The sequence below is a fragment of the Amblyomma mixtum genome, chromosome 5 (genome assembly GCF_055824585.1).
Source record: "Amblyomma mixtum isolate Tamu chromosome 5, ASM5582458v1, whole genome shotgun sequence".
In the NCBI taxonomy this organism is placed as follows: Eukaryota; Metazoa; Arthropoda; class Arachnida; order Ixodida; family Ixodidae; genus Amblyomma; species Amblyomma mixtum.
In genome coordinates this window covers 3,494,752-3,508,254 of record NC_143016.1, presented here as the reverse complement: position 1 = coordinate 3,508,254, position 13,503 = coordinate 3,494,752, and the positions used below count along the sequence as shown (strand labels likewise).

The 13,503-nt window shown below is 46.3% G+C and overlaps 2 protein-coding genes across 4 annotated transcripts in view; one reads left to right on the top strand and one right to left on the bottom strand.

Moving 5' to 3' along the window:
- Positions 1-13,503, bottom strand: part of LOC149341147 (retinol dehydrogenase 14-like) — a 243,055-nt gene that overhangs the window by 54,870 nt on the left and 174,682 nt on the right. The gene's annotated exons all lie outside the window — the stretch shown is intronic.
- LOC149341148 (retinol dehydrogenase 11-like) overlaps positions 10,595-13,503 on the top strand; it is a 49,894-nt gene continuing 46,985 nt past the window's right edge. The window contains exons 1-2 of one of the 2 annotated variants that reach the window (XM_089543027.1): positions 10,595-10,771; positions 10,857-10,939. The gene's annotated coding sequence lies outside the window, so the exon portion shown is untranslated. The remainder of the gene's footprint in view (positions 10,772-10,856; positions 10,940-13,503) is intronic. The other variant, XM_089543028.1, reaches the window with a different exon arrangement.

Below are 13,503 nucleotides of genomic sequence, written 5' to 3'. Positions count from 1 at the left end.
ATACTCTCACCCCCCCCCCCCCCCCCCCACACACACACACATCTCACGTTTTTTTTTTTTCTATCTACCGGAAACACCCATTTTAATGGAGCGCTGATTTACGATGTTAAATGGGGGTCGTCCCCTCCTCTATCAAAAGGACAGAAATGTAGCCCTTTCTCTTTTGCACAAGGCACCGATGAAACCGCAGTTTAATAGGATAGCCCCCAGCAGCACAAGTTATGGGCCCAATACTGGAAATAGATGGTTTTCACTCTGGTCCTTGTACGACCGGCATTTGTCAAAACGTTCACAATATTGGGCCAATTACCTATACTGCTTGGGGCTGCTGCGAATCAAGTAAGACCTACTTAACTGAGCTAATATACTGCCCTGCGCATGTACCGAAGCTGACAAAACTTTATTGAGCATATGCGTAGGGGATTAAGTCAAGTTAGCTAGCGAGCCGCAGGCCGTGGAGACCTTGGGCGACACCGGCCCATTCGACGGCCATGGACTGAATGCCGGGGGGATTGCTGAACCTTAGGTTATCCCAAGCTTCTTTTCGCATGTCCTCCATACATGCTGCGCCTTTTTTATTTTTTTATTTTCTTCGAACCGCAGCTCCCTTCGACATCGTCCACTGTTGTTGTTGAGACTGAACGAAGAATGAAAAGGAAAGCGCACGGGCGTGCCCACTGGCTAGATCTAAGCCAGAATCACTGCCACATGCGGACCGAGAAGGAGGAAAAAATATTTATGCAGCGAAACTAGTGGAAGTGTTATTCGTGACCCTGCGGCTCTTAAATCCAGCATTCTCAGGCAAGAATTTGGAGTACTGGAATGAAGCGACCGCTTATCGTCCGAAGCCATCGCACAGCGTGTCGTGTCCAATTATCGCCACATGCGGCGATTCCGCACTTGTGAGATGCGATCAGCATCACGGAGAGAGAAACTGGCGGAGAAACGGCTGGCTCTCGATCGTAACCTCAACGCGTCAGTGGCGTTGGAAAGCTTTAACTCAACGTGTCGTCTTCAGCGGTGTAGCGCATGGGGCCTTACACAGCGAATGTTAGCTGCGGAAAAAAAACACGCCTAGCACGGCAATCCGTTATACATTTTAGGAATCGATGTCGAACTTAACTCTATCCTTGGCTACGCTTGCAAGCGGCCGCGCACGAAACGCGACTGCGAATCGCGTCAAGCGCAACGCTGTGAAGGCGTATAATGTCTTATTATCAAAAACGACAAATGAGAAAGCAAAATAGGGAGATATTGTTTCCCGCCAGTACTTCAAAAAAAAAAAAAATACGCCGCTAAAAGTCCACTGACAACAGAAGCATATATTTCACAGTGTTGGCATTTCACTAAATCTGAATAGGACATATACCTCATTATCATGCTCTTAGGCACTCATCTTTTGCTTTGTGAACATCAACTATGAAGTGTGCCTACAAGCAGACTTCACGGACTTTATATAAAGCACCTCAGGAATTCACGGCGTAGAGTAGCAGGTACATTATTTTATTCAAACAAAAAAAGGCTTTCAATAATACTCTTTACTTTCAATGTTTGAAAATGCCCTCATTATCATTATTTCCGTGTAACAATGAGCACATAGCACTTACCAAGGGCATATAGCCAGCTACACCACTCGTGTGATGCAAGTACGCACCAAAATGTGAGAGGTCAAACAAAATTTGTCATGCCCATCCCCACAACTCCTTTGTTGTAGGACAACAGTAATGCATCTACAGCAGCACCAGGCAGCTCCTTTCAATGCAGAAAGATTCTTTGTAAGAGGGCATGGATTGATGTCAGGAGAGGTGAAGTCGACTGGAAAAAAATGTCTTCACATATGCTACTCAACACTGGAGAACGGCACGAATATAGAGGTAGATAGTGAAGGTGGAGGGTGGTACCACATTACAAAGAGCTAATGCAGTGTGCAAGACACTTGCTTTATTCGCTTCATGCAAGTTATTATCATAGCATGCACATACACGCGTATTATCTAGTGTACATGCCTGAACATGTCCAGGGTGAGTTCAAGGAGCTGAAGGAGAAGAAAAAGAAAGGTGAAATTAAGAAGGAAGAACAGCAACACATCAACAAAAGCACAGGTATGCACAGCAGCAAGATAACACACGAAGGGGGCAAGAAATGCAAGGTTAACATGGCCCACAGTATTTTAGGGAGGCTGCATCACAGACAAGCAATGGTATTCTGGCAAAAGGTTCATTAATGCAGCATGATAACACTGGATGATGTGGATTGGTTTTGGCAAGCCCTGCGCACTCCACGAGCAACCTGCAAGAGGCCTCAGTCATGTTTCTAGCCTGATGTGCAAGTGCATGACCTTCCCTCTGTGCACACTCCTGACCACATACATATCAGGGCCATTGTTGGTTCTCTTTGAGCGGTGTATCACAATGCCGTTAGGCAACATTTACGCCATAGACTGATGCAATAAAGATCCTGTGATGCCACTATTGTGCACTGCAGGAGAGTAATGTTCAATGAAATGCGTTCCCTTTCAAAGTAGTTTCCTTTACTGTGAACTAAAATAGACAACCCTCTATGTACACTCAAAACATGACGTCTACAGTTCAGTGAAGGGCACCGTACCATACGTAGGAGTTGAAATGCTGACAAATGCTTGAAAGGAGACTGAGGACCAATCGAAGTTGCTCTGCAACAGTAGATTACCACATTCCAATAACAAAGGGCCTACCTGTACTGAGAACAGAGCTTGTGTAAAGCTCAGAGATTATTTGTTCAAAGAAGCAGTTCAAAATTACCGTGTTTAACTGCGTTGGCAAGAAGGCTATTACAGCCCTTGGTTGGTAATAGCTTTATTAGTCCAGCTTCAGTGGATTAGGTGAGAGTGGGTTAAGGGGTGTTGAACAGGACGGCGAAGGCCCTCAGGCCACTCTAGATGACCAGGCGCTGTTTGGCTACGGCGACCTTCAAGGCCCAGGCCATGATGCAAAGCTGTAGCTCTGCCCGTGAGCTGCGCAGAGCAGCCTCCCATCGTTCCTGTGATTCCATCCCTTGGAAAGGAGGTTTCGGTTTGTTGGGCAAGCCTTATAGGTGCATTTAAAATCCGCTCTGGTACTCGAGCATAAGTTACAGGTTGGAGATTTCTCCCCTCTATGTGTGTATTACACTCTTTCACTACATGAAAAAAATAGAACACTTAAAATGCCTAGTGGTGTGTGCATATGGAGGGTAAATTGGTTTTTTGAGCATGATTAAGGCAGCTTGAAAAATGGTAAGCAAGTCTGATTCAGAGTTTCCACGAGGACAGTGTTAAATAAATGAACCGGAACTATTCGTCACCAATATAATGATAGAACAGGTTGCAAAATGTTGATGAAATTGGAGTAATTGCAAGTGTCTGTGCATAAAATTTAAGCCCCCTGAAAAATTACCGTCCTGTACAGCTTTGCTGGCTAATTTCTCTTAAAGTTCAAGCAGAAGTATGAAAGCAAACCAAGTCAGGTGTAAACAGGCTGCTATTCTTTTTTCACACTATAAGAATATTTTTTTTTCTGATTACTACCAAGTAATATCATTAGTGCTGTATGGCATGTAATGGCATCGTAATTAGTGCTAAGAAGTTGGCTGACATGTGCAACCAGAAAACAAAGGTATGGAAGTCCTGCACACACCACTGTCAAGAAGAGAGGCTGCCATTCAGCAGAAAACCCAGTGTTATCCTGCCGGCATTGTGTCAAAAAAACGTGCTTCACGCGTGGATGTCCGCAGTGAAAGTCACTGAAAAGAGGATCTCTAATCTGAATCAAATGTCAGCACATGTCTGAAACTACCTCACTTTACAAAATAAGAGATGTTACGTAAAAAAATTAATAAATTTCTGTCTGCCTTGAAACCCATGACCCCTGGATCGCCAGCCAGGCATGCTACCAACTAGGCCGTGTAGGCACATTGACTTTGCTGAGATAGAAAGGGGGGAGGGGGTAGTGATGTGTGGGTGCTGTTGGCTTAGTTTGAAGCTTAGTAATGTAATTACTGCAGTGAACTAGAGATGCGCCAATTAGTGAGAAACTAATTACAGTAACATTATGGAGGTGAACTGCAGTGTGGAAGAGTTCAAACACAAGAATGTGGAACCTGTGTTGGGGCAATTGTGATAAATGTGTGAACACGAATGAAGAACAGTGACTTTGTGTGTGAAGATAAACCACTGCTGGAAGTCATAAACACTGTCGTGTCATACCCATGGATGCTGAGCTTAAGTGTCCCCCTACATTTTTGGGGAGCGAGACAAGTTGCAATGCCTTGCAATTTGCCTAAAAAGAGTGAGGTGTCTTTTACATGCACAGTGAAAAGTTTGTGGAAGCAATTATTGGCAAAATAATTTATTTTCATCACTGAACTTCATGCATCCTAGAATTCATTATGCAGCCTAACTGCGAATCATTATCTAGTGCGCAACATTACATATTGACGAATATGTCTCGTCTACAAAGATAAGAACTTTTTCGGGACAGACCCGTCTTTCATAAACATTTGAAAGTGGTGTACATGCACATTAGTGTTGCCTAATTTGCAAACTGAAGTAGCCAGCAGTTGCCTTTGCTAAACAGAAAAATGGCAGCACGGACACTGATGGTCCAGTCACACTAAGAGTGTAGAGGGTGAACACGTTGTCTAGGATTTGTCTTAAAATAACCAAACAGCATCCCCAATTTATATGAAGCAAAGTGCAAGGGGACAAGTCAATGAAAATGGGATCTAAAAGAGTTTCAATGGGAGGACAGGTGGACAGTGATTTTCCAATGCATGCATTCAAGGTTGATAGGCCAGCACAGAAAAAGATCCCGGACCACAAATACTAGAAAGAGAAAAATATTCCAGGCCTGGGAAGACCGCCTGAGTAACCCAGAAAGGTCAATAAAGTATACTACTACTACTACTACTATTATGATCCATTTCTAGCTGAATTATTGAACCGGATCATGCCCTTCCAGCTACAAAATGCCATTTGGAGCTTTATTATTGAAACACAAATTATGTCCAGCTGCATAATTTATACTTCTAGTTTCCTCCAACTGAATTAATGTACAATGTGTAGGTTTTCATCAGGGGTACAAATTTCAGCTAGAAGATGGGAATGGGTACGCGTGTCAAAAATGGCCAGTCCTTGCATTTTCATCTGGGAAAATGACCATGAAACAATTACGTGACTTTTCTTTCAGGAAAAATAGTTCACTGCTGTATAACTACAAGCACCATGTGAAAGAAGGAGTCGAAAGCAAGAACACAGAGGCAACCAAATGCCATGAGGGAAAGCATGTTACGATCTTATCACACAAACAGTGCCACAAAAGACGTGTTGCACCCTGAAGAAGAGATGTTGTAATGACTAGAGACACAGCGACCATGCTGTATGTTGAGCATGTTCTGGACTGCTGGCTCTCAACAAACACCAAAACAAACCGGAAAGCACTGGTGAAAGCATGTCTAGTCAACACCCTCATGCTAGAAGGAAAACATTTTGGCGCCTTCCTGTCTTTCACTGAACTTAAGCACCAAATAAAACGTGCGTTGTGTACAAGCAGAACATATAGGGAGGCACCACACGAAGGAACGGCACTTCTTCACAATCGCCAAAGCGTGTGTTTAAGCACACACTCAGCAAGTTGGCAGACGGCAGACTGAAAATACTTGGGACACTTCCTGACTCACAAAAAACTGCAGCACCAGACAAAACTAATTTCTACTGTCATGGATACCACCAATATGGTCCTATTTAAAGAACAGCACCAAAATGATGAAGACTTCATCAGCTGCCTAGCAGGTATCAAAGTTGAAGCAGAGCAAATGTACACTGATTGCTTGTGGCATAGCTACACATGAAAACCATGGCAGTGAGTACAATTCCCGCACGCAGCTGCTGATCATGCACTTCCTGTCTGTCAGGTAGAATCCAAATGGTGCTGGGTCCTCCTCCTTGTTGTAGATGTTGGTGCTCCTGCTATTATCACCACTTGCCAGTGGTGTCATGGTCCTGCAGCTGAGTGTGGAATATGAATATGTTGTGTTGCAGAGTGCAAGCTGTGCTGACCTTCTCAGAGAACTCTTGACCATGCCGTACCATGACCATGACACCTTTGCAGAAACCTCATGTAATCGTTCAGGAACCCGGTATGACCACCCAGCTAGGCAGCCAGTCCAGCCAAGGGGTGAGCGAAGATGAATCTGGCGTCATGGCTCCCGAGCACATGAGACCCCACAGTGAGAGTGGTCCGCCACATCTGCATAAGATGCACACCATCATCTGCACGTTAATCAACGCTGTGCACTGAAATCTCCCAACGAGCTAGACATTGCGTTTCCAAATATGTGAAATTGTTGAAGCCGCAAGTTCAACTATAGTCTCGTTTTACGCACAAATGTAAAATATGCTCACTGCAAAATCAATCATTAGTATCAAAACGAACTGTTGCCATATAGCTAGAGGCACTTGATGGCAGATTTCCCAAACTGATGCACGCAAATAATTGTTTCAGTCTTTTTATACTCAAGAAAATCACTACAGAATACATTGCAAGGAAGGGCACAAGTTTAACTAGTTATGGCTACCTTGAGTTTTTTAGTATATGCATGCTTTTTCATTTTGCACCAATCGAAATGCGGCCACCTTGACATTGTGGTCACTGAGAGAAATTCAAAGCCACAGAACATCACTGCGTGCCACCCACACCTATCTCCGCTGTCACCTGAAAAGTACAGACATGATTAATTTACATCATTTTCATATGTGGTTCAATTTACACTGTTTTTAAGGCGAAAACCTTTAATGTCTCATCGTTGTAAGCAGCAGTTGTCGACAGAAATGTCACGCTTTTCAATTGGTCGAAACGGTCGTGACGTCACAGTGCGCGAATTTCAAACGGGGCCAATTGTACTTTGGCTAGAACCTTGCAGCCAATTGAAGCGATCGTATAGTGATGCCCCAAGTAAGTGGGACTGAGCTTAGTTAATTACTTAATTACCCAATCACCCTAATTAGCATTTCTAGTCAGGCCATATAAATAAATAAAACCGAGTAGGAAATTGGTCGAGCTCGGGAATCGAACCCCGATCTCCGGCGTGCGAGACGAGCATGCTATCCACTCCGCCATGCCAGCTCGACGGTTTGGAATGAACAAAGGCGCGTTTAGTGAATACGGTGTCTTCGCTCACTCCCATCCTCCTCCCTTCCCTTCCGGCGAGGTTTAGGTGTCCACCGAGACATGAGAGACAGATGCATTTCCTTTCCTCAAAAACCCATTTACCGACGAGCGAAGCGTACAACCGAATGGGCGATGGCGTTCTATGCACTCCCTGCCAGCGTTGCAAGACGCTGTCGCGTTCCACTCTTAGAGGCGAAGCTTAACTTCTTAACCACACATCAGTGACCACACTTTAGGTCAAAAAAGTGTCCCCCTGAATTTTGACCGCTGTGCACCGAGATATATGAGACAGTCACTGCGTAATTTCCTTTCCTCAAATACAATTCTCATTTTCTTCATTACGGCCCTCTTTGTCTTCTTTCACTCCCACTTCCTCCCTTCCTCTACGGTGCGGTTCAGGTGTCCACCGATATGACAGAGAATTACTCCTCAAAAAGCGTTGCGTTCAAAGGGCAAGGCATCGCGCCAAACGGGTGGTGGCGTTCCGTGGACTCCCTGGCAGCGCTACAACACGCTGTCGCGTTCCACACCTAAATGCGAAGCTTAAGCGTCATTAATTAGCAGTTAATTAGTATTCAGTCATTAATCAGTATTTAACCATTAATTAGTGATTCGTCGTCACTTAGTAATTAGTACTCAATTATATGTGACGCCACCAGTGCCACAGAGCCAGTCAAAGTGGTGCTGAAAACGCTTTCGCCTCTACGCACTTTAGACAGTCAAAGTGCCCCTGAATTTTTGCTTGCTCAATAAACTATACATAAATGCAGTCAGATATCATTAGCCGTACGCAATCTTACTGCAGGCAAACATATTATCCCTTCATGCCTGCCCCAACACACTAAGCACGTGCTCACCAGTTTGACGATTTACATGCGGGCAGCACATGAAGAGAGATTGCACACAAACGGGTCATGGATGGATCCCGCCCAGACTTCGTGTGAGCTGGAACCTTCAATGGCAGGAACAGCACACCTGTAAATAAAATGTACAAAAGTCATACATGTTTGTTTTCCGCGCCCTAAGAGAAAACATTTTTTTTCACCCTCCTACGGTCATTTCCACGTGACTGCTGTGTAAATGATGATGTAACACTGTTATGAAAATTTCAGCTTGAATAGCGAAATCACTATTGTGTGCTTCAGTATAATGCTTAAGCCAGGTTATAGTATTATTTTAGAGTTTCACGAATTTTTTTTTCCACACTTAAGGAAACGACGGCTTCCATCTGATTTCACCTATGCTGCCTTTCACATTCACCAACACCAAAAAAACAGAAATCGACGAACGTACTAGCATGCTAGGCTTTGTTTTCTCAACTTGGCGCCGTGTGCAAAAACTGAAAACAGTATGATGAAAAAAGCCTAGCGGAATGCCGCATACAAATGTTGGATTCGCAGCAGTCATTTCCAGCACGCATGCAAAAGAAATGAAAATGACGCTACACACACACGGATGTCTCGTCGAAAAGACCGACACATTCCTGGAGTTTGTTGCTCGGCTGTGCGAACACCTGTCGTGTCATCCACTCATCACGCGCGCAAAGCCCATCCGTTCAGTGACGTTTCACAGCTGGCGATCGCTCCTCAGAGCTCGACAGTTCGGCACTGCTTCTCGCCGCAATGCATCCTTGAATAGCCACCACACCATATGCAACGTCAGGTGATTGCACAGACGAGCTGTCGAGTCAGACACAACTCGAAAGCATAGCGGTACGTGACCTCGAAAGTCGCTCACCTTTCCCACTTCTAGGGTTTAGCAAACGACGAATTAATGCAACGAGCCGCAAATCATGAGCAAATCGCAGCGCCGGCACCGCCATTCGAGCAATTTTCGCGCTACACTAACCGCACGGACCGATGATTTCTCACTGCGAGTGAAGGGTTTGCAACGGGAGAGCAGTTAGCGCCACTATGCGTCTGTACACTCAAGCCTTCACTATTAACGCTCTAAAGGGTTGCTTATTTCAGATGTGCCCTTATAACGCCATATCATTGCATTGTGCAATCAAAACAAGACTTTTGTAAACATAGTTTTGTCTTGAAATAAATACCCGTTAAAATGCGGCTACCTAACGCCGTATAAATCAGCATTTCACTAACTCATTTGCATGATTCGGACACCTTTCGCCAGGCGAAATGATGGCGGCGAATTTCAGCCATTTTTTGCAATGGCGGCACAACGTAAACGTGATGAAACGTTAATCTGACATCACTTCAAAATGTGTGCCTATCACGTGCTTTACGAGATATTGTTCCAACCAATCAGATTTTAGGAAGTTGGCATTTCCGGTGTGCAGCTATTTTCTCGAAATTGGCAAGCTGAGCGCAAGTGCTCTTGCACGGATCACTTGTAGCTTCTTTTCCCTTCACAATCACATATATGTACCAGCCGGGCACCAAGAATAGCGCTGCGAAAAATACATTTTCATTGCCACGTCAAATCGACGTCAACGCGAAAAGTGCTCCTGTAACCGACCCTGATTGGCACGCCCATTGACGGCGATTGACACTTCCGACAGCCAATCAGAGAGGCAATATGGCGCCGACAGGTGAATGTGAGTATCGAGAATTGGGCCCCCGGAGGGCCAGAATCGGGCCCCCGGAGGGCCAGGAAGCCACCCCCGATAACAACATCGCCCTCAAATCCGGCATTACTGTAGTACCTAATTGAACCTTGTTTCCCTACACTAATTGGCACATTTCTTGATGTGATGATCGCGGTACACAAGACAAACATAAAATAAATCGCCTCGTCCGTTGTACTTTTACTGCGTTTATCTGGAACAGCGCTTAAGTCCGAGCCTTTAACTGTTTCGATCATTATACGCCTCCCCTGACGAAGACATTCCACCTGAAAGGTTTCAGCATCCGACAGTTCTCAACAGATACGCACTTTCGGTTTGTCTGCCAACTCTTGTGTTTTGACGTCCGCATGATGCGAGCTACTCAAGGCGCGTTCCTCGAGAAACGGTGTCACGGACGCCTGGGAAACAAACAAGCGTTCTTTTCCATTCCACTCGGCGTAGCGACAAATAGCCCCGGAGAACAAACAATTCGCCTTCTGTCAATACGACGCAGTAGAGGACGAAGCAAGAGAGCAGTCGAGCAGAGCTGCTCCCTGTACCGCGTTACGAAGGGAGCGAAAGCCGCGAAAGTCCAGCTGCGCCCGCCGAGTGCGAAGACGCGCCTCCCAAGGGCGCTCCGCAGCATTTCCCCCTCCGAAGTTCAACCTAGTTTCCCCTGAGGAAAGCCCGGACCGAATGGTGCCGTTCGCGGCTTGCTTCTTGTTGTCCGTAATGTATATTTCTCGCTCGTGACGTCACTGTCACGTGATCGAGGAGGCCAGTGAACGCTGGGGATGCATGAACCTGGCCCAGTCGGCCTGCGAAACACGCACAAACACGTTAGAAGAGCGCGGCGGCCTCCTCCCCCCATTTTCCACTGCGGCACTCCCTCGCCCTGCGCCCGTTCGGCCCGCCGAGTTCAACCGCCGGACGCAGCGCGTCTACCGACGCGGCGCGAGTTAACGGTGCTTCAAGGTCATCGCGCGGATCGTCTTCGGCCCAGTGTGCCACTGGAAAACACGTAAGCCGAGAACGCTATCGACGCGTATTTTTCTCTGCCGTCATCGCGATGTCATTTATGCGCGATGTCTGACGCTCTCCGACAGAAACCTCCACTTTCTTGCTTCGAGGACGACCGTCGAGGCTGCACCTAGCGGCGTTCAGCTTGAGTGACCTGAATAAAGAGGCAGTAAGTAAGGGTGCGATGCGAAACGCGGGCCATGTGTACGCACCATGCTCGTGGAGGTGTATAGGCTTTGACACGCGAATGAGCCCTACACTTCGTAAACTTTTCCGAGCGGCTCCGTGCAAAACAATTGCAGAGGTCAAAGTGCAATGACCCCTACAGAGCGAGGATTTAGTCTATACAACGACGGCTGTCAACTGAACTTTCTCCGGAGTAAGCGTCCTCGCTGTTACCGTCGCAGGCTGTCGTCACACAAGGTCCACCCACAGGACAAAAAGATAGGCCTCGACGTTACGGGCTATTTGCGATCGGATGTATCGTCGTCGCGTCATGCATGCGAGCTTTCTGAAAAAAGTGCTCGTGGCGAGGGGGTATCGGTGTTACCTTTGTGCTCAGGATAAGAGCGAGACAAGAGCGAACTTTCGTTTCATTCATTTCTTCTTCTACTGCCTAGCCAACAGAAAGTTTAGCTTCGAAGTGTGATAACAACACACCAAAATTCTTTCCTAGAAAGGCCGGCCCTATTAGATGGATCAAGAGGCCAGCCGATGGTTTTTTATACTCATTATTGAAATTTTCTGGTCTTAACTTATTCGAAAGTCCCACTGTAATGTTCTGGAGCTCTCGAATGCGTCGCCCGTATAGAACGTTTTTCTAGGTCAAGTGTACATCCACATCACCGGGGCTGATGGGTCAGCCCAACCTGAAGCCGAAACTTTCCGAAACATAATGAAATTTTTCGTCATTACGGCATTTAGCAGAAAAAACAAAAGCTTCGCTGCTTAGTGCATAAATTTCCGGCGATAGCCGGTTTACTGCGCGCTGTGCTGTGCTGCTTTCCATTTTTGCTTACATAGCGTAAAGCAACTGCAATAAACAAAGGTGGGATATGCTGTGCTAACTATACGTAAAGCAAATACTGGCGATATTAATGCTATAGTATTAGAGGTCCTGTTCACGAGAAAAGCCGGTGTCCTTCCGTCTGTGTCACGAAACTAAACCAACGTAAGTGGAAACGGAGGAGCTTTATTCCTTGACGTCTCTGGTCTCCCTGTCGTATTACCGCAGCCTCTTGCATTGAGTGTTATAACTGGTATATACAGCAGTTGCTATTTACTAGCGTCTAAATCGTCGTCGTCGTCATCGGTCGCTCATATGTTACGCGCTTCTAAATTACTTGCGGCTGTGGTGCTGCAATCGCGTGGCCGTGCAATGCAGCCTGGTGAATCACAAAATACGAAAGATCGCCTACGTCGTCAGCGGTAGCTTTACAAGGGTGTCCCAGCTAAATGTAACCAAGCTTTTAAAAAAGACGAAGTGTCCTAGCCCCGTGAGACCAACTGAGGGTTGTTGCCAGTCGCGTGTCCTAGTCTGCAGTATTTTTTTTATTTTGCAAACGTGATTAATTAGCACAGCCTAATTAGCAAACTTTTTAATTATTGCCTTCAGGAAGAAAGTGCCAATGCAGGAGTTGTAGACCCCATAAAAAAATAACCGTTTGTCGTGTTTGCAACCAAGTACCACTGGTAGTACAGCTGCTTTTATTTGACTTAAAAGAAAGCCGCGAAATACAAAAAGAACCACGTGATAGGGAAGCAGTTTCAGCGCTCTCAGACGACCGGCCAAGCAACGACATTCGCTTATCTTTGCAACGCTGTCCCGAGCGGGGTTCGGCTTTTTGCGATGGTTGCGAGATGTACGCCAGCGACTCTCGCATGGGCGCTAGGGCGAGGCGCTAGGGCGACCGTTTCTTCAGCGCGTGACGGTTCAAGTTCGCGGCACGGCCACATGCCTATCGCTCGAGGCGAGGTTTCGCGTGAAAAAGCGCTCCATGCGAGCCGCGCTTCACTTCCATGAAAAGCAGTGCCCGCTCACTTTCCATGACGCATAAGCAGTTCCTGGCGCATATCTCGCCACCACCTCAAAACGCCGAACCCTGTTCGGGACAGCGTTGCAAACATCAGCGGATGTCGTTACTTCATCGGTCATTTGGGAGCGCTGAAACTGCTACCCTATCACGTGGTTCTTTTTGTATTTCGAGGGCTTTCTTTTAAGTCAAATAAAAGCAGCTGTACCAGTGGTACTCGGTTGCAAACACGGCAAACGAAACGGTTATTTTTTTATGGGATCTACAACTCCTGTATTGGCACTTTCTTCCTGAAGGCAATAATTAAAAAGTTTGCTAATTAGTCTCTGCTAATTAATCACGCTTGCATAATACAAAAATACTGCAGACTAGGACACACGACTGTCAACAACCCTCAGTTGGACTCACGGGGCTAGGGAACATCCTCTCTTTTACAAGCTTGGTTACCTTTAGCTGGGACACCCTATATCCGCACACGTAGGAGGAGGAGGAGGATATAGAAGAGGAAAGGCAGGGAGGTCAACCGAAATAATAATCGGTTTGCTACCCTACACGGGGGGAAGGGGGTGAGGGGATAAAAAAAAAAGAAAGAGAAAGGAGAGTTACAGCGGCGAAGGCGGTTAAAGGCGTTAAAGACGAAGAAAAGCGGGCGCACGCTACAGTGTGTGAAGCACCACAAGCGCTGAGGGATGCCGAGAGC